At 31.4% G+C, this 20,661-nt stretch overlaps 1 protein-coding gene and 1 long non-coding RNA gene across 11 annotated transcripts in view; one reads left to right on the top strand and one right to left on the bottom strand.

The window, feature by feature from the left end:
* Window positions 1-20,661, top strand: part of LOC102615433 (tobamovirus multiplication protein 1) — a 109,587-nt gene that overhangs the window by 49,234 nt on the left and 39,692 nt on the right. The gene's annotated exons all lie outside the window — the stretch shown is intronic.
* Window positions 1,489-2,151, bottom strand: LOC127901955 (uncharacterized). The gene is made up of 2 exons (XR_008054357.1): window positions 1,904-2,151; window positions 1,489-1,813 (listed from the first exon to the last, which is right to left on the bottom strand). It is a non-coding gene; the product is annotated as an uncharacterized LOC127901955 (long non-coding RNA).

Consider the following 20,661-nt stretch of genomic DNA (forward strand, 5'->3'; position numbering starts at 1 on the left):
GAACGTATCAAAACTTTAAGCAGTCTATATATTGATGAGGATAGTTATTAGTTGTAGCAAGATTATTAATTTCTTCTTAATAAAAAATGGCAAAAAAATCAAGAACTTAGATTACATCATCAGAAATCTTTCAAAATAGGAAATAGATTCGTTGTTAAATGTAAGAATCCACTAGTCAGATTACATTTTGTTATTCCTAAATAAAATAAAAGTGATAGGACCCGACATTTGGAAGTGGAGCTAGAGAAGCCGCAGTCTGAAGTTAATCGTGGCCCAAATATAAGAAGGATTTTGTGGTGACGACCCTCTAGATCTTGTTGCAGCTACTTATGTATGTATGTATGTATATATATATATATATATCCCCGAGTCAAACCTGAATCCTAAAATCGCACCGTTTTAGTTAAAAAAGAAGAAGTTATTTATAAACAATAATTCTTTCCGGCCACAGTCCCCACAACCTCTGTCCTGTTTTTGGAATTAAAAAAAAAATTTATGCTTTGAGAACATTATCTATGGATATTTTTTAACTAAAAAAAGAACACCTCCCCAAATCTTTAGCTTGTAGATCGTGTAGCATCTTAACTTCTTGATCCGCTATCGACTTAACGAGACCACCAACTTCTCTCTTTTTTGCAGATCTGGGTATTGTTGTGTTCAACTCCCTCATATGAAAAAAATAGCTCGAAATAATGGAGAAACAGGATAATTTCAAACTCACGGCATGATTGTGTTCAGAGCCCAAAATTCCAATTACCCATAAGCTTTTCAATATTCTTCATCAGGATTATTAACACACATCCCAACTTTAGATTCAACAACTTTTTCCTCCAATTCCTCATTATCTTCTTCAAAATCAGCCCCCTCTAATTCCTCCAAATCTGCCTCTGAAAATGATGCATCACAGAGAGGCTGCTTCTGCAAACGACGGATCAAGTAAATGAATCCGCTTACATCGTGTAGCTTGGCTGCTTTGTTCAAAATCTGCTTTTGCTTTTGCAATTTTGCTAAGCTTTTGCTTTTATTTTGCTTATTAAAAAATTAAAATTAATCAAAGTGCAAAAGTTGAACTTTAAAATATAAAATTAAAATTAATCAAAATGGTGTCGTATTCGTAACGCTTGGAGTTTGACTCAGAATTTGACTCGGAGGAAATAACAGCACTATTACTACTAATAGTTTGTTATTATATTTGGTTTATTATTAAATTACTAGTATTAAAATCACGGCAATTGCTAAGTTACAATTGCTGTAACTTACACTTCATTCAAAAATTATGTGAGCCCCACTGCTTCTTACAACTTTTTGTATGTTTTTAAATGGGGTGTGAGTTATAGCAACTGTAATTTAACGGGATCCTAAAATTACATGCTCATGCATTTTTTACAATAATTCGAAATTAGCCCAACATTTCGATCTCTCCCTAAAGTTTCAACCATGTTGGACAGAAAAATTATTTTTCTTAAAAAATATATATAACAGCATATAGATTTTTAAGTAGAAATTTTATTTAAATATTAAATGATGGAATGACATCAAATTCCTTCGCGGCATTCACATCTGTTACTAATACACTTTGGTTTCATGCTTACTGGAATTGTTAGAATACATCGAAAATTTTGGCAGTTGCTGTCGGTGCGACAGAGTAAAGGGTCCAGCTTCATAGGCGATGATGTTGTTTCTGGACCAATTACGCATCCGCACTTATGATCAAAACAACCAATAGGCATACCCCCACAATCGAAGCGGGCTTTGATGCAGTCTCGTTCACTGGAACATGGAACATCTTTTGCTTCAACTGCTAGGGACTTCCCTGGTAATCAAAACTAACGTTATGATGATTAGATCGATACCAACAAAACCATAATTAAGTAATATGGATAAAGATACGAGGAAGACTAACCAAACGCAACAATTGAGAAGAGGATCAAGAAAATGATCTTAAGAGAAATTTTCTCCATAAACTACTTGTTGATTCTATTGTAGAAGTACTTATGCACCTAGAAACATTAGTTGACTTGAGCTTATGATCTCCACTGTGTTTATATTTGACCTCCTTTTTGTAGTTTGAATGAGGGGGGATTTTGCAATCAATTGCATATCTGCCTTTCTTTAATGACTAATAAACGCCGAAACCAGAATTTATTTATATTCAATTTATTTTAGGATTTTATCTTTATTACAAAAGTTAAAAACACCAACTCCCAAGGTTTAGTCAAATGTACATACAGATGGTTTTTGTTAGTATTTCTTTTTTTATAATAGTTTATCTTTAGATGGCATCCAGTTGGAGCGATTTTCAAAATGTATAGATATCTGCACTTGAAAATTGTTCTCGTATAAAATATGGAGATTGATAGACAAATGGATTGATGAAAAATAGCAAAGAGCGGATTTTAGACGAACAAGATATGATATTGACCACGATATAGGCTGGTACCTTGACAGTGGAGTAACTCATCATCTCACTAATTCAGTGCAGAATTTAAATGATGGTAAATTCTACTCTGGCTTTAATTTCTTACTTGTAGGAAATGGTCGGGGCTTACAAATTACACACATTGACTATACCTGTTTTTACATTTATTGTGGTTCATATCTTCATCTTCAAGACATAATATGTATTCCTAAAATCACCAAAAACTTAATAAGTGTTTTCAAACTTCTTACTGATAATAAGTGAAGGGAACACTACTTGCTCAGGGGATTGCTAAGAGTGGCTTATACAAGCTATTGTCATGTGAAGATTCTGTTCTATCCTCCAATATTTCAACTCTCAATCCAAGTTCCATGATGTTAGTCTTACCTTCTAGTACTAGTGTTAGTACCAATAAGGAATGTCTTGGTTCAGTTGCTTTTAATAAGGAGTCTGTCAAAAGTGTAAACTCTACAAATTTGCTACATAATAGACTTGGTCATCCAAGCAAACATGTCATTCAAATCATATAAAAGAATTCATGTATGTCCTCTTGTTATGATAATAAACAATCATTTGAGTTTTGCAATGCTTGTCAGCAAGGAAAGTTGCATAAATTTCACTTCTCAACCTCTGAAATTAAAACCAAACAACCATTAGAACTTATTCATACAAACCTTTGGGGACCTGCCTCAGTAATGTCTATGAATGGTTACAAGTATTATATTTTATTTGTTGATGACTATACTCAGTACAGTTGGATTTTTCCGCTTGTTCTCAAATCTGATGCTTTAGAAACCTTCAAAACTTTCAAACGTCTGGTTGAAAAGTAGTTCAATATGCCCATCAAAATCTTGCAGTTAGATATGGGAGGAGAATTTAGAATCTTTAGTACTTTTCTTCAGCAAGAAGGCATTCAGTCTGGGTTCAGTTGTCCTCATTCACATCACCAAAATGGTGTTGTTGAAAGAAAACATAAACACATTGTTGAAACTGGTTTAACCCTTCTTGCACAAGCAAACATGCCATTATCTTTCTGGTGGGAAGCCTTTCACAGTGCATTCTTTCTCATCAATAGAATGCCCACACCAATTCTAAATAATGTGTCACCCTTTCAGAAGTTGCATCATCAATCCCCAGATTATCAGTTTCTTAAGGTGTTTGGATGTGCATGTTATCCACTTCTCAAACCTTATAATTCACATAAGCTTGATTTTCATTCTAAAAAAATGCTTATTTTTGGGATACAGTCCTCTTCACAAAGGCTATAAGTGCCTGGATAGATCAGGGAGAGTCTATATTACTGTTCATGTTCATTTCAATAAGTCTGAATTTTCTTATTTAGAGATGTTTTCTTCTTTCACTCCATCACAATCTCAGTTTATTCAATAACCACCTCACATATTTCCTTTGCCTCCACAATTAATTAACCAACATCCCATGACTACAAGAGCCAAATCAAGCATTTTTAAACCAAAAACCTATCTTGTTGTCACACAAAATTATGAACCAAAGAGTCTTAAAGAGGCTTTAGCATATCTCAAATGGCATATGGCCATGAAAGAAGAGTTTACTGCTCTGGAGAAGAATTAAACCTGGACTTTGGTACCAGCAGAGACAGCAACAAATATTGTCGGTAACAAATGGGTATTTCGGGTGAAGTGCAATCCAGATGACAGTGTTTCCAAGTATAAGGCTAGGTTAGTTGCCAAAGGATTTTATCAAACATATGGCATAGACTTCTTTGAAACCTTTAGCCCTGTTGTTAAGCCTTGTAATGTCATAATCATCTTAAGTCTTGCTGTCATGCATCACCGGTCAGTTAGACAATTAGATATAAATAATGTATTCCTAAATGGAGAGCTAACAGAGGATGTGTATATGCATTAGCCTAAGGGATTCATTAATTCACAATATCCTTCCCATGTGTGCAAGTTAAACAAAGCTTTATATGGTCTTAAACAAGCTCCAAGAGCTTGGTATGACAGGCTCAAGAACTCCCTATTACAATGGGGTTTTCAAGCTTCAAAGTCTGATACTTCTTTATTTTTTCAACACAGTGAGAGAGATATAATAATGGTTCTGATCTATGTAGATGATATACTTGTCACGAGCTCAAATACAGTTCTCATAGAAAATGTTATTAAGCAACTTGGTTCTGAGTTTGCACTCAAAGATCTAGGGGATTTTAGCTATTTTCTTGGTCTAGAAGTTACACCATCAGTTGAAGGGTTTCATCTATCTCAAACAAAATATATCTGTGATATTCTGAGCAAAGCTAATATGCTTGGTAGTAAAAGCCGCACTACTCCTATAAGTGTTTCTGAGAAGCTTTGAAAAGACTTATGCAGTCCATTTGAGAATACATCCCTTAAAAGAAGTATTATTGGATCACTTCAATATGTAACTTTAACAAGGCCAGGGATAGCATTTGCAGTCAGTAAACTCAGTCAGTTCTTAGCAGCTCGTATTGTTCTGCATTGGCAAGCCTGCAAAAGACTGCTCAGGTATCTTCAAGGCACTACACATTTTGGTCTCCAGTTTCATCATTCAGGGTCACTTATTCTGACAACTTACTCAGATGCAGATTGGGGATCTGATCCAAATGATAGAAGGCCAATAGGAGGTTATTGTGTGTTCCTTGGTTCAAACCTTGTAAGCAGGTCATCAAAGAAGCAAACACTTGTTTCTCGATCCACTGCTGAGTCGGAATATCGAGCACTTGCCTCAGCCACTTCTGAAGTATTATGGATAACCTATCTACTGAAAGAATTAAAGGTGCAGCTGGACACATCTCCTGTTTTGTATTGTGATAATAAGAGTGCGGAGCCTTTAGCTAGTAACCCAAAATATCATACAAGAACCAAGCATATTGAGTTGGATATTCATTTCATCCGAGAGCATGTGGCTAAGAAAGAATTGACAATTCAGCATGTATCAAGTTCGGACCAACTTGCTAATATTTTTACTAAACCACTTTCACTTGATCATTTTGCTTACATGAGATCTAAGCTCAATGTCTCTCCAAGACCTTGAGCTTAAGGGGGAATGTTAAGATTATATGATAAGTCAGATTATTGCTGCACAAGTGGAGTGCTTAGTCAAGTGCTGAGCTGGAATTCTGTTTTACAAATTTGTTAGATTCCCGCCAAGAGTTGTTACAATTAATTTAGCCTCCAGTCCATGCTTTGCATACTTTAGAAGGATCCAGACTTCACTATAAATATCATTGTATTAATTCAGATCATTTACATAATAATGAAAACAATTTTCAGTTTCTAGAATTCTCTCTCTCTCTCTCGTTTACATTTTCCTTCACTTTCTTGTTAACCAAACAGAGCTCAATACTTTTAACAGAAAGCAACTGAAAAACTAAATTGAAGATAAATATGCTCGCGGTATACATCTTGTTGATTGAAGCGATTTTTGGGAACATTTCAAATGTTGTACTTGAGCTACTCTTGATGGTAACTGAAGTGAAAGACATGTATATATCCTACTTTGAGATTGTTTATAGAGATGGGACGTTGTAATTAAAATAAACATGCTCTCATACAAAATATGGTTACAACTTTTGGTAGTTGGCTATGCTGGATGAAGCGGCTTTACTTTTATTTTTCACTAAATGCTCTTGCATTTTTTTACAATAATAGATATAATTAGTGACTGCATACTTGGGGCTCTCTCTAATTAAACCTCAAATTTGGCTCCACAATGGGCCCTCCAGTGAGACAGATTAATGATTTTTTTTTTTTCATGACTTGAGCATATATATAATTACTAAGAATTAAATTTTATTGAATTATTTTATAAAACGATGGAATGACATTATATGGTCATATTCCATTAACATTGACATATGTTACCTGTACATTTTGGCGGATAGCCGCTTCTACACCTGAATAATCGGCAGCCATTGTCGTCCTTACACTGGAAGCCGATCAACCTGTGAGGCTCAAAATTCTTGGCCAACAATATTCCTTGACTACCAGTTAAAATAGTCGGATGTGTTTTTGTTTTTACTCCGATCACAGCTATTTTCGGTACATTCCACGGGTACTCCCCCACAAAGGCATCACTTGAGCATTAAGTTTGCATCACCACTGCGGCTTGAACTTCCAGCATCTACCCTGCGAAAAAAAATTATATAATTAATTGTAACATAATTTACTGAAAATATTTAGGGGCATGTCTGCATATTTTTGAGCTTAAACTGTAGTGCTGCAATTTAAAAAAACAGCGTTGGCTAATTCAATTTCGTGTTTTAAAATGCACAGGTATCTGTACGGGGAAAATTGCTCTCATGTAAATACAAAACTTGTTGGAAGATATAGACCGATAAAAACTGATAAAGAAAGAATTTGAGGACGAGCAAAATATGATGAGAATGACAGTGCTTTGTATTCCTATTGATATATTTATTTTATCTAAGATTCAGAATGAATTTTTTAAGTCACTAAAATGTTCTTAGTTAATTGTTGTCATTTTGATTATTATATGTATTATAATAATGGTGACTATGATTATTATTTTAAATATTGCTGTTAATAATAACAACAACAACAACAACAACAACAACAACAATAATAATAATAATAATTATTATTATTATTATTATGATGATGATGAAAATACTTGATAGAGTAAATATTTATCATCAATATGCCATTAGTTATTGATATATAAGAAGTCTATCATAAGTACATAATAAATTTTTTATAGACAAAAAATTTATCACAAATTTGTCATGCTTTTATAATTTAAGACCTTTTACTCATGATTTGTCACAAAACTCATGTCATCTATTATCAGTTTTCTTGTGATGTCATAACTTTCAAGAACAGTGGTGGCTGAGCTAGCAAGCTATAGATTTAGTTAATTTTTGGTTACATTTGGCTTTTCTTGTGTTGTATGCGTTAATTGTTTGTTTGGACAGTTTTCTTTGTTTTTAATTATGGGAGGATAAGGTTTATTATATTCCTCATAACTGGCTATTTGTTTTATCTTATACGTCAAGAAATTTCCCTCATTTTGTCGAAGTTTGCTTCAAAAATTTTTACACTATGATCACTAGAGTAATCAGTGTCTTAGGGGCAAGTATATAATTAAAGAGACACGAAATTTATCATGGGCTAGTTCTACTTACAAACATCAAATAGAAAGTTAATTAAATGGGGAAAATTCTATGATGCCGTAATTAAAATTACGGCATCAATGCCATAATCATTATGAACCGTTAGATTAAATCAACGATTCACAATAATTAAGAAATAAAAAAATTAATTAATTTATATCTAACCGGTTATAAGCCGGTTAAGTACTTTTTAAAAATAAAATTTTACCGGTGTAAATTTAAAGGAAAAAAAACAGGATTTACCTTTTAAAGAAATAAAAAAAATAAAAAGAGAAAACTTTCGTTCATGTCTTTTCGTTAATCTCTAATTAACGAATTCCTAAAGAAACCTCTCGATACGTCTGCAGATTGCAGCCATTCTTGAGTTGATTTTCTATCTTCTTCGAATTGTTGAGTCTCTGTCGTCCCTGCCTCTATCTTGGTTTGGCCGTCGTCACCTGTGTAAGGTAAGTTTAATCCTCTGTCTCGTTTGAATTGCTAAGCATTTTAGTTTTCTTTCATGGTCATAATTTGTTCATGGCATTGAATTTAAGAATTAAGAAGTCGCTGCAAAGTGTTTGGGTTTGCATAGTTTTCTTTCATGGTCATTATTTCCGCATTTGTTCACGGAATTAAGAAGTTCCTATGCAAAGTGTTTGGGTTTGCTTAATGTCAGTGTTTAGTTAAAGATCACACAGATATTCTTCTTTCCCTTTTATATGGGAATTGAATGGGGATTTCCCGTTAAGTCTTTAATACTCGCTTTTTTGAAGCTCAGATTCTTGAAATTTTCTTCCGACACTGTCGTTTTTCTCCATTATTAGCTGCAAGCTTTTATTTTCTGATACTGTAATTTGATTTGAAACTAAATTTAGCTTATTGAGAAAGGTGTAGACCATAAGAATAGTTTCTAAATGCTGCTCTGCATCAAGCATTCAATTATCATTGTTATGCACTTCTTGATCACTGAGTTATGAATAAAAAAAATTGGGTTTGATATGCTTTTATTTCTGGGTAAATTTTCTGTTGTATTTAGGATGATTTGCTGCCCTTTTTTGTTAAACTTTTCTTGTGTTTTGGGCTTCATTTGTTGCTGTTTTTAGGTTAGATTTTTTGTTGTTTCTGGGTAAATTGGCTGCTGTTTTTCAGTTTATTTTTCTACTGTTTTTAGATAAATTAATTGCTGTTTTTGGGTTATATTTTCTGCTATTTCCAAGTAAATTTTTCTGGTGTTTTGGGCTTCATTTGCTGTTGGTTTTGGGTTAAATATTTTGTTGTTTCTGGGTAAATATACTATTGTTTGTCAGTTAAATTTTCTGCTGTTTTTGGATAAATTGTCTGCTATATTTGGAATGAATTGCCGCCATTTTGGTTAAATTTTTCTTGTGTTTTGGGCTTCATTTGCTGCTATTTTTAGGTTACATTTTCTGTTGTTTCTGGGTAAATTGGCTATTATTTTTCAGTTTATTTTTCTGCTGTTTTTAGATAAATTTACTGTTGTTTTTGGGTTATATTTTCTGCAATTTCCAGGTAAATTTTTCTGGTGTTTTGGGCTTCATTTGATGCTGGTTCTGGGTTAAATATTTTGTTGTTTCTGAATAAATATACTGTTGTTTGTCAGTTAAATTTTCTGTTGTAGTTGGGATGAATTGCTGCCATTTTTGGTTAAATTTTTCTTGTGTTTTGGGCTTCATTTACTGCTGTTTTTAGGTTAGATTTTTTGTTTTTTGGGTAAATTGGATGCATTTTTAGTTAATTTTTCTATTGTTTTTAGATATATTTACTACTGTTTTTTGGTTATATTTTCTGCTGTTTTTGGGTAATTGGATGAATCAGGAACTAAATTGCAACTGAGTTTGTGTTTGTGCACAAAAACATTAACACACACACAAACAAAATGCATAATACTATTCCAACCATCAAGCATAATAACCATATTCAATTTCTTTTGCAGGTAAGCGAAAAATGTGTTCAATTGCAGCAAGAAAACACATATTTACTATCAAAGCACAAAGAATGTAAATTAACAACTCATGGAATAGCAAAGTCAATTCAAACAGCAGATTGAAAAAGCCTATCAATATAAATCTTTTTTCATGCTACTGCATCCAACAATTTAAAATACATGAAAGACTTTAAGTCATAGTTGACTTGGCAATTCGCTAGCAAAGCAATTGACTCAATTTAAAAAATTAAACAAACTAGTTATTACAAAAAAATCCAAAAGTCGTGTAGGGAAGGGGGGGAGAACCTTATGGCAGAAAAGTCAGGAGCTCTGTGAGCATCAAAAGAAGGATTTTTTATCCAAGTGCTTGTGATCCCATTTGAAATTGAGCAAGAAATCCCCTCTGCATGGCATAAATGACATTCCGAATGACCTTAAATCACCACCAAATCAAAAAAAGTGTACAACATAAGTGAGGAAGAGCAACAAATGCCAAAAAGCAATCTTCAATAGAATCACCATCTAACTGACTAACTAACGAACTAATTTGCAAGTGGGCATGTCAACAACATGGATAAGTGCCATAAAAAATCAAATTAACAAAATGGGATTCCTCTAAAACAGGCAAAATTGAAAAGGCTTTTGTAAAATTTGCAAAAGAACAAATTTGTAAAATTACCAAATTGATTTGACCCATCAAAAACTGCACTGACAACATTTTCGTTAACCGAACTCATCGAGGTCATGTAGCTGCAAAACAAGTCGTTCTCAAGGTCAACTGAACTCATCGAATTATCGATCTGAAATGAGATGCATACTGTCTGGAATCCGATATTGCACCTTGAATTACGATGAATGGTTGGACGGTGCTAGCAGATTTGGGTTCGGATTTGGCGGATTTTGGCTTTGCATGCTCGGAGAATTGAGAGAGAGAGATTCGGCATTATAGAATGACGAATATGGACTGTTTTAATTTTTCATTTTGTCTTTCTCGTCATAGATTTCTATGGTGCCATTGAGATTTGAGAGTGAGCCTTTTTTACCGCTTTCACTTAAAAAAGAAAATGAATATTACATGGAAACGATTTAGTTTTAATAAATTTTAAATTTTATAATTTTTTGTTGTTGTTTATATCTTAATTATATAACATTATTATTTTTAAATAAGTTAAGGATAAAATTGATATATATATATATATTTTCGGGTTCAGATTTATCATTTTTAGTTAAATTTTAAATTTATGATTTTATACCCAATTTCTCATTCGGGAAAGGAACATGGTCGATTTTTATAAACTAATTTAAAGAAAAATGATAGATTTATGATTTTATTAATATATTAATATATATTAAAATTAATAATAATAATAATAATAATTTTTGAATAAATAATCACTGTAATTAAAATATAAAATAATTATTATGATAATAATTCATTGAGTACTTTTTAGTAATTTGTTACAATCTAACTCATTTCGAAATCAATTCCAAGATAAAATAAACACATCAATGAGATTCCAGTCCATTCCGATTTCAATTCTCGTAAGTCAAGTAAACAATTTATTCTGATTCTCATTCCTCATTCCGATTAATGACAAATACACGCATATACATACATACATACATATACATACATACATACATACATACATATATATATATATATATATATATATATATAGAAGAGTTTATATGTATATAGAAGAGTTTATATAAATAAAATAAATTTATAGAAGAGTTTATATGATAAATACAAATAAAAATCAAGATGCAAACATATGTACATGCAAGGAAAGCTCGACTCAACTTTTAGTTTAATTGACTTGACCTAAATTTTCTGGCCTTTGACTCGAATTTAATGGTTAGGCTCGGGCCTAAATATTAGAGCCCGATTAAATTCAGATCAAGGTTCGAGACCTATATGCCCGACCCGGCCCGACCTGATCCTAAAACTTAAAAAAATTGTTATATATATATATATTAAGTTTATTATTTATGTAATAATACGGTTACGACCTTGAGTAATTTTTATTTTTATGTTACTTCAAACAATTTCTGAAGCTTTTATAATGTAATGTATATGGGAGGCTACACCCAATTTTTAAATTTTAAATTAACTAAAAATTAAAAAAAATTAAAAGAAAGTGTGATCAGGCCTAGCCTTTCAAATAATCAGGCTTTTTTATGCTTGAAAATTTTATTTCAGTTATAGAGTCAGGCTCAGAAATGGCTAAGCGCGGGCCCGACTGGACCCACTACCATCCTTGCAAATATACTATTGATCCATTACGAGTTCATCAGTTAAATTCATAATCACTATAAATGTGTTACTATGGCTAAGCACGGGCCCGACTCGACCCACTGCCATCCTTGTGAATATACTATTGATCCATTACGGGCTCATTAGTTAAATTCATAATCATTGTAAATGTGTTACTATCATTCAAATCTCATACAATCTAAAATTATAAATATACAAAAATGGTTTCAATGACTTCCAAAAGATTGCCAATAGTCTAACTCTCTAATTTATTTCGCATAGGATATGGGTCGGGTCAACTAAGCTAAATTAATGTTGAAAAAAAGAAGCGAATTAATATTGGAGTGGTCAATTGGTCTTCAGAATTGTAAGAATTACAAAATTTTGAAAAATGACATAAAACTCATAAATTAATATTAACTGTAAATTAAACAAACAAACTGTAATCCACACATAGGATAGCTTGACAGAAAATTAAGTAAATTAATGTTAGATTTGAAAATTGGTCTCAGAATTATAAGAAATAAAAAAAAATTGAACAAAACAACATAAAGCTCGTAAAATCACATTAAGTATGAAATGAAACTAAAAAATTATAAATCATACATATGATTAGAAGCATGATATAAAACTCGTAAATTGACATTAAGTGTGAAATAAAACAAAAAATTTGTAAATCATACATAAAACTAGTAAATTAATGGAAAAATAGGTAAATTAATGTTGGAGTTGTAAATTGCAAGAAAAACTTGTAAACAAAATAAAAACTTTAAAAAATGACATAAAACTTGTAAATTGACATTAATTGTGAAATAAAATAAAATATTTGTAAACCACACATAAAACTAGTAAATTGATGGAAAAATTGGTAAATTAACGTTGGAGTTGTAAATTGCAAGAAAAACTTGCAAACAAAACAAAAACTTAGAAAACTGACATAAAACTTGTAAATTGACATTAAGTGTGAAATGAAATAAAAAGTTTGTAAACCATACATAAAACTAGTAAATTGATGGAAAATTTGATAAATTAATGTTGGAGTTGTAAATTGCAATAGGAACTTATAAACAAAACAAAAACTTAGAAAAATGACATAGAACTTGTAGATTGACATTAAGTGTGAAATGAAACAAAAAACTTATAAACGACACATAAAACTAGTAAATATTGTTGTTAATAATAATAATAATAATAATGATGATGATGATGATGATGAAAATACGTGATAGAGTAAATATTTATCACCAATAGGCCATTAGTTATTGATATATAAAAAGTCTATCATAAGTACATAATAATTTTTTTATAGATAAAAAATTTATCACAAATTTGTCATGCTTTTATAATTTAAGAACTTTTACTCATGATTTATCACAAAACTCTTGTCATCTATTATCAGTTTTCTCGTGATGTCATAGCTTTCAAGGACAGTCATGGCTGAGCTAGCAAGCTATAGAATAGATTTAGTTAATTATTGGTTACATTTGGCTTTTCTTGTATTGTATGTGTTTATGTTTGTTTGGACAACTTTCTTTGTTTTTAATTATGGGAGGATAAGGTTTATTATATTCCTCATAAGTCATAACTGGCTATTTGTTTTATCTTTTACTTCAAGAAATTTCCCTCATTTTGTCGAGGTTTGCTTCAAAAATTTTTACACTATGATCATTAGAGTAATCGGTGTCTTAGGGGCAAGTATATAATTAAAGAGACACGAAATTTATCATGGGCTGGTTCTACTTACAAACATCAAATAGAAAGTTAATTAAATGGTTATTATTTCTCTAACTCTAAACATCATATTAATTAGAAATAACTTAACCTAATATTATGCATCATCAATTACATAATAAAAAACGCTCCTGACTTATTCCACTGCTAAGAAGATATAAAAAATTGTTTTGCACCATATCTTCAAATTCAAAGTAGGGTAAAAGCTCGTTTAGTCCCTATATTTTGAAGTTAGTGCCCGTTTAGTCCCTATATTTTTTAAAATACCTCAAACCACCCCTACCATTAAATTATTGACACTTTTGCCATTATATTTTGTTCCTTTTAACTTATTTTTATAATATTGCCCTATTATAATAATTTTTTAGACATTATTAAAAAGAAAAAAATAACCCTATTATAATATTTTTTTTAGACATTATTAAAAAGAAAAAAATAAATTACCAGTTTAACAACAAAAAATAAAATAAAATAAAATAATATATATTAATTTTTGTGGAACACACTCTTGAGTTAAAATATTAATTTTTCTAAAAAAATTGATAATGTAATTTTTTACGATATTAATTTTTTCGTGAGTTTCCACAAAAATTAATATATACCTTTTTTGTTTTTATTTTATTTTTGAGTTTAATTTGATAATTTAATTTTTTATTAATATCCAAAAAAGAAACATTATTGTAAAAATGTAATATTGTAAAAGCAAGTTAAAAATAAAAAAAATAATGGCATAAGTGTCAATATTTAGTAGCAGGGACGTTTTGAGGTGTTTTTAAAAATACAGGGACTAAATGGACACTAATCTCATAATATAGGGACTAAACAAGCTTTTACCCTTCAAAGTATTTATTATTGCTGGAGTTGGTAAATCTTTAAAGAGTAATGATACAGCCACAAACTCTTGTACAAACTTATTTTGTACAAACTGATGTGGCATGATAAGATTGATTGAATTAAATATCACTTGGCCCACATGATTTATTTTTATTAATTTATATTTTCATTCAACCAATGAATTAATGCCACGTCAGTTTGTACAAAATAAGTTTGTACAAGAGTTTGTGGCTGTATCATTACTCATCTTTAAATGAGTAAAATTATTAAAACAAGGGAAAATAACACGGAGACCCCCAACATTTAGACAAGAGACACAAAATCCCTTAATATTTTAAAAAAGACATTCAGATCCCCATTTATTAACGGAAATTATTTTTTAACAGAAATTATAATTTTTAACGTGTAATTACCATTATACCCTTCTAGCACATTAAAAAATAATTGTTCATTGTCCGATTTATCCTTATATTATTAATAAAATTATAAATATGCCTTCATTGCTCAATTTCTCTATTTAATTTTTTGTCAAATTTTCTCTTCAAGCCAAATAAATTTAATCCATTGCTCAAGAATAAAAATAAATAAAATTGGTTATTAATGCCATAAAAATAACAATTCTTCATATGTCAATCATTTAAACTTGTATAATCAACAAAAAAAAAATAGTTACAACAATAATTACAAAATCTTAATTGTACTAAATAACATATCGAATAGACATAAAAACCACCAATCCAGTAAACATAACAAAAAATTCTTATATCATAATATTGTATCAAATTGGTACTGGTAAACATTACAACAATAACCATAATATTTTTTGAAAAAAAAAACATAATATGTTCACAAATTTATATGACAACTCTAACTACTAGCTTGTGAGCTTCCTCTCATAGCTTGTGTGGTTGTTGCTGCCCGATTAGTGTATAAATATTAGTATATAAACTTTATTTTTATATAAAAACCTAAAGAAAAAAAAAATTAAGCACAAAATTCACATGCTCCAAGACCATTAAAAAACAAATGCATAATATCTCACCTAGGTAGCATTCTAACCCAACTAATTAGATATAACAAAATAAAATTGATTCATTTATTCCATGGACATCTAAAAATTGATAAAAAAGAAATAACAAAAGTAATTAGTAAGAAATCTCCAATAAACTGGACAAATTAAGAACTCTGTTCATCAAACAACCATAAACCAAAAAAAAAAATTCTCGCAATCATTTATTTATATTCTCGCACATACATCACATATGCATCAAACAGGCTAGAAATTTTTTATACCACTTTAAATCTATTAGAATTTTTTTCTCAAATCTCAAAAGCATAAATTTTGAATGATAATAAAAAGAAATAAAGTTAATTTCGTAAAAAAAATGAAAATTAAAGAGAGAAAAGTTAGTTTTAAGAGAATTGAACCCTGGATTCCGCAAGCAAGAGCAGCAACCAAACGCGGCTTCCTCGATCGCACGAGCAGCAGCCAAACGTGAGCAGTTCCAGCAGCCAGACGCGGTCTCGATCGATGCACGAGCAGAAGTTCCAGCAGCTTCCTCGATCGCGAGTAGTTCCGGCAACCAGACGCGGTCTCGATCGACGTACGAGCAGAAGTTCCAGCAGCTTCCTTGATCGCGAGCAGTTCCAGCAGCTTCCGACAGCACGAGCAGTTCCAGCACCTTGCGGCAGCGCGAGCAGTTCCGGCAACTTCCGGCAGCGCGAGCAGTTCCGGCAACTTCCGGCAGCGTGAGCAGTTTCCGGCAAACCGTGTGAGTGTGTGTCTGTTAAAGGATTTGTCTAAGATCTGGGAGCAGTGTGTATGTGTGGTTTGTTCGTGTGTGTTAAGGGTATGTGTGTGTTCTGTTCGTGTGTGTTAAGTGTGCGTGTGTTCTGTTTGTGCGTGTCAAGTGTGCGTGGGTTTTTGGTCAATTCATTTGCTATTAATCTGCAATTACGATATTAACCTTTTAATGATTTAACGAAACGGTTTTCATTAATAAATAAAAGTTTAAATACTTTTTTAAAATATTAAAGATCTTATGTTTCTTGTCTAAACGTCGAGGGTATTGTGTCATTTTCCCTTAAAAGTTAAAACAATAACAATGATATGGTAAAGAAGAATGGTAGCCGCGAGCCGCTGAATTCGAGCCATTTGGAAGGAAAAATTTTCAGGTGAAAAACAATGGTCGACCGGAGTTGGTAAATCAAATCGTATTGCTTTTTCCCATTGGTTTTTCAAGGATTTTCGGCATCGTTTTTCAAAACAATAAAAAATAAAAAATCGCGATTGTCATGTTTCAGTTTTCTCTTCCGTTTTATAATTTTTTTAGTCTGTCTAAATCAATGGGATTTTTTCGGTGGGCTTTTTGATGAAGAGATTATGGCGGCTTGCCACGGGTGTTCATGCACTGGACATCTATTTATTGACTCTTTTTGGCTCCAAACTCTTGTCAATCCCATCGCACAATAGAGTTATCGCTTACTGGGAGGACGAAAATCATGCTTCAAATGCTTGCCATTTCCAGCTTCTCTCCAAAATACCATCCTTATGTACAACATTCCCGTAAGTCTCTCGTTTCCCCATGAGTGTCCTGTTCCATTCTGAGTCTCTCGTACCCGCTGTCGAGTTATGCTGAACTAACTACCAATCATAATATTATAAAAATTTCATCACTAAAGTTTTGCTCAACGACAAGGATCCTCTCCGTATCTTTTATTCTCTCATTTATTATTTCCTTTCCTTGTTTAATGAGTAGTTAAGATTGAGTTTTGTTTTTATTTTTCACTTTATTTACATTCAAGCCAATTTTTTTTCGGCCGCCTTAGGAACGCAAGAAGAGAGGAAAAAAATAAAAAATCCATGCATAGTACAGTAATACTGCTAGTGCTAGGTAACAGTATTGCACGCGTACTATCCTTTGCTTGTTTCTACCAATAAAAACTAGCTGGTTAATTTTAATTGGTGAAAGGTCACATTTTGAATACCCTTTTAACATTATAATTTTTCTGTAATTAACCATGGCCATTTCAGGTTGCGTTAAAACGCACCAGCCGCCGGCGACGCATATTCATGGCGTTCTAAACAATGGTCAAGGCAAGAAGTACGCTGTCAAATGCTCGGAAAATTCATTTTATTGTACCAATAAAATTACTCAGAGAAACGACGTCGTCTACAAGCCGTTCAACAAAAATGACCATTTTCCCGCCGTCACGTTGCAACATGGTTATGCATCAAAATCTGAAGATGGAGATGAGAATTCAAAGAATGTTCTTCTCAAGAACTTAAATGCACTCTACCGTTTTATCTATCCATATTCTTGTTTTGGCCTTGTGAGTTCAGTCTACTCCATCATCTGTTCCTTTTTTTTTTTTAAATTTAATCTAATGGTAACCAATTCTCTCCTTAATCATGTGATGTCGGCAGTTTAAACTTCAGCCTTCTTGTTTTCTTTCCAAAAAATTAAAAAAAAATTACCGAACTCAACTCATTAACACTGAAAAATGAACTCTTAACACTCGAACCTTCATTTTGAAGAGGAGAGACATGGTCAACTTATTAAAAAAAAGAGAAATGGCCAACTTATCACCAACTCAAACATATGACAATTGATAATGACATATATGACCCTTTTTTTTTTGGTTTTCCTTTAATCAGCTTATAGCGACAACGTCGAATTCTCTTCTTCCGGTAGAAAAACTTGCTGACTTGACTCCCACCTTCTTCATCGGATTATTAAAGGTACGTAAATATAAAGTGCTAGAATGAGAGAATTACAAATATATATATTAATTTTATAATTGATGTTATTTGACGAGTGAAAACTTTGAAATAATAAATTAATTCTTCTTGAAATTTCAGCCTTTGGTGCTTTTACTACTGATGCACATTTACGGGACGGCCGTAAACCAGGTGGCTGATGTTGAAATAGACAAGGTACGTGTATTACTCTTACTTTGATGCTGACACAATATGTAATATAATGAACAAATTAGAGAATTAATATTAATATTAATTGCATGGAGTTTTTACATTATATGTTAATTAATCTCATGCTCGTATGTGAATATGTGTGCGTGTATAAAAAAAAAAAGAAAAAAATAGCTACATCTCTAAGATTTAGAAAAATAGTTATGAAGACCCTAAATTTTAAGTGAAGAATACAAATACTCATTTTTTACCATAATACCTCTTGTCTATAGTAATTAAAAAAAATTGACTTCAAATTTTTTTATTATGGTCAAAGGAGGTCTTGATGTCTTTGTATTGAAAACTTGGAGGTCTACATAACATTTCCCCAAACTTTGAGTATGTAGATGTCATTTTTACTATATATATAATCATTTTTAGGTAGAAGTATTCTCATTTTTAAAAGATAATATGTGCATGTAATTATTCTCAGGTGCGGATGTTCTCATTTTGTTTTTATTAATGCGGACACGCTCTTAAACCATATAATTTAAGAGAGTTAAAAACTAACTTTATTTTACACACACACATACATACACATATACATACATACATACTTTGCAGCTGTTTCTAATGAATCAACTTAATATTGTTTTGTCAAAGGTTAACAAGCCTTATTTGCCACTGGCTTCGGGTGAATTTTCAGTGGGAACTGGGATTGCAATTACTTGGATATCTGCATTGATGGTAAGCAACTGCCAACGAATAAAGCTCCCTATAAATAATTTCTGTTTAATTTATACGATAAAAAATACTATTTTCTAATTAATTGTCTTGATTTTTCACTTTTTAATTCTTTTTTTTTAATTTAAAAAAAATAGAGGGATAGGCAGAGTACAAATTAGTTTTTGATACTCTACCTTTTAAAAATTCGAATTTGAGTCTCTAGCCAAATAAACTATTAATTAATAATCCGTTGAGGTTTCATTTCTTAATTAACTCAAACTTAGTATGTGAAAATGTTGCAAGCTAGGAAAAGGTTCTCTTTAATTATCGTTATTGATCTCTGTATTTACCTTCTAATTAAAGATGTATAGGCTTTATTTATTTGATTCACTGATCTGCATGTTCAGGGTCTGGCTTCCGCAATTATGCTGCGATCTCCACCACTTGTTTTGGGCGTCATCGTGTGGCTTTTTATTGCAACTGCTTACTCCGCGCAGGTGAGCTCCCAAATTGGTTTTATAAAATGTATTTTGTATTAATAAAATAGTACTCGTAAATTATTTAAAAATTTTAATTTTGAATAACATTAAATTGCTGAAGCTAAGATATTTTGTGGGTATATCAATATTTTTACCCTGCGAGGTAAAATAATTAAGTTCAAACTTTGTCGAACATGGTTGAGAGACCCAAATCACAAAAATAATAATAATGACGATTGAATTAGTTGATTATCTAAATATTTTTTTATTTGAAATTATTAAAAATAAAGTGATATTTTTTATTTATAATTAACTAAGTTCATGTGATTGGTGACTTTCAATAATGCAGCTCCCCTTTCTTAGATGGAAGGGAAATTCATTTCTAGCCGCAGTCTGTGTGGTGTTCATGTGCGGACTTATTCCAGCAGTTCCTTTCTTCTTCCACGTCCAGGTATTTTAAAATTATTCATCTTATTGATATGAGATTTTTATTATCTCATCTTGGATGTGATAAAAAATTTCATTGATCAATTAAAAAAAAATTACGAGGAAAATAGTAAAACGTAAAATTAAAAAAAATTAACAGTTAATTATTTCTTTTAAAGGCGGGGTTTTTATGGGTTTTAAAATAATTAAGAGGGGGTAATGATATATTTCTTGAAACGACAGGTGGGGTTTTTATCACTTTCTCGGAAAGGATAGAATTGAAACGACAGTCCTCTTCTTTGATTGTAATAATAACGAATCATACATATTTTATTAGAAATATAAATATTATCTGCAATAAAATTGATAATTATGATTTAAAATTACTGTTAAATTTTAGTAAACTATGTAGAACCAAAAAAAAAATCTTAATTTTCTGTGTTTTTTTCCTGATGAGATGGATTTGTTACATGTACACAGAAATATGTGCTTGGCAGACCTATGGAAGTCACAAAACCATTGATGTTTGCAAGTGCTTTAATGACCTTCATATCCGTTGCAATTGCATTTGTCAAGGTACATTTATAATTATTCTCAGATACGATCTCTGTATTTTATAAGTGTAGGTGTCGAAATCTTTTATAAAATTGTAACACGTCGAATCCACAGTTTATACAATTGGTGGCTACTAATTAACCCTTTTTTTTTGTTTAATTTGAACAGGATTTACATGATGTTGAAGGCGATAGAGAACATGGCATTCAAACACTTAGTGTCATACTAGGGAAAGAAAAAGTGAGTAAATTAGTAAAAACTTTATT

The sequence above is a fragment of the Citrus sinensis genome, chromosome 4, assembly GCF_022201045.2.
Source record: "Citrus sinensis cultivar Valencia sweet orange chromosome 4, DVS_A1.0, whole genome shotgun sequence".
In the NCBI taxonomy this organism is placed as follows: Eukaryota; Viridiplantae; Streptophyta; class Magnoliopsida; order Sapindales; family Rutaceae; genus Citrus; species Citrus sinensis.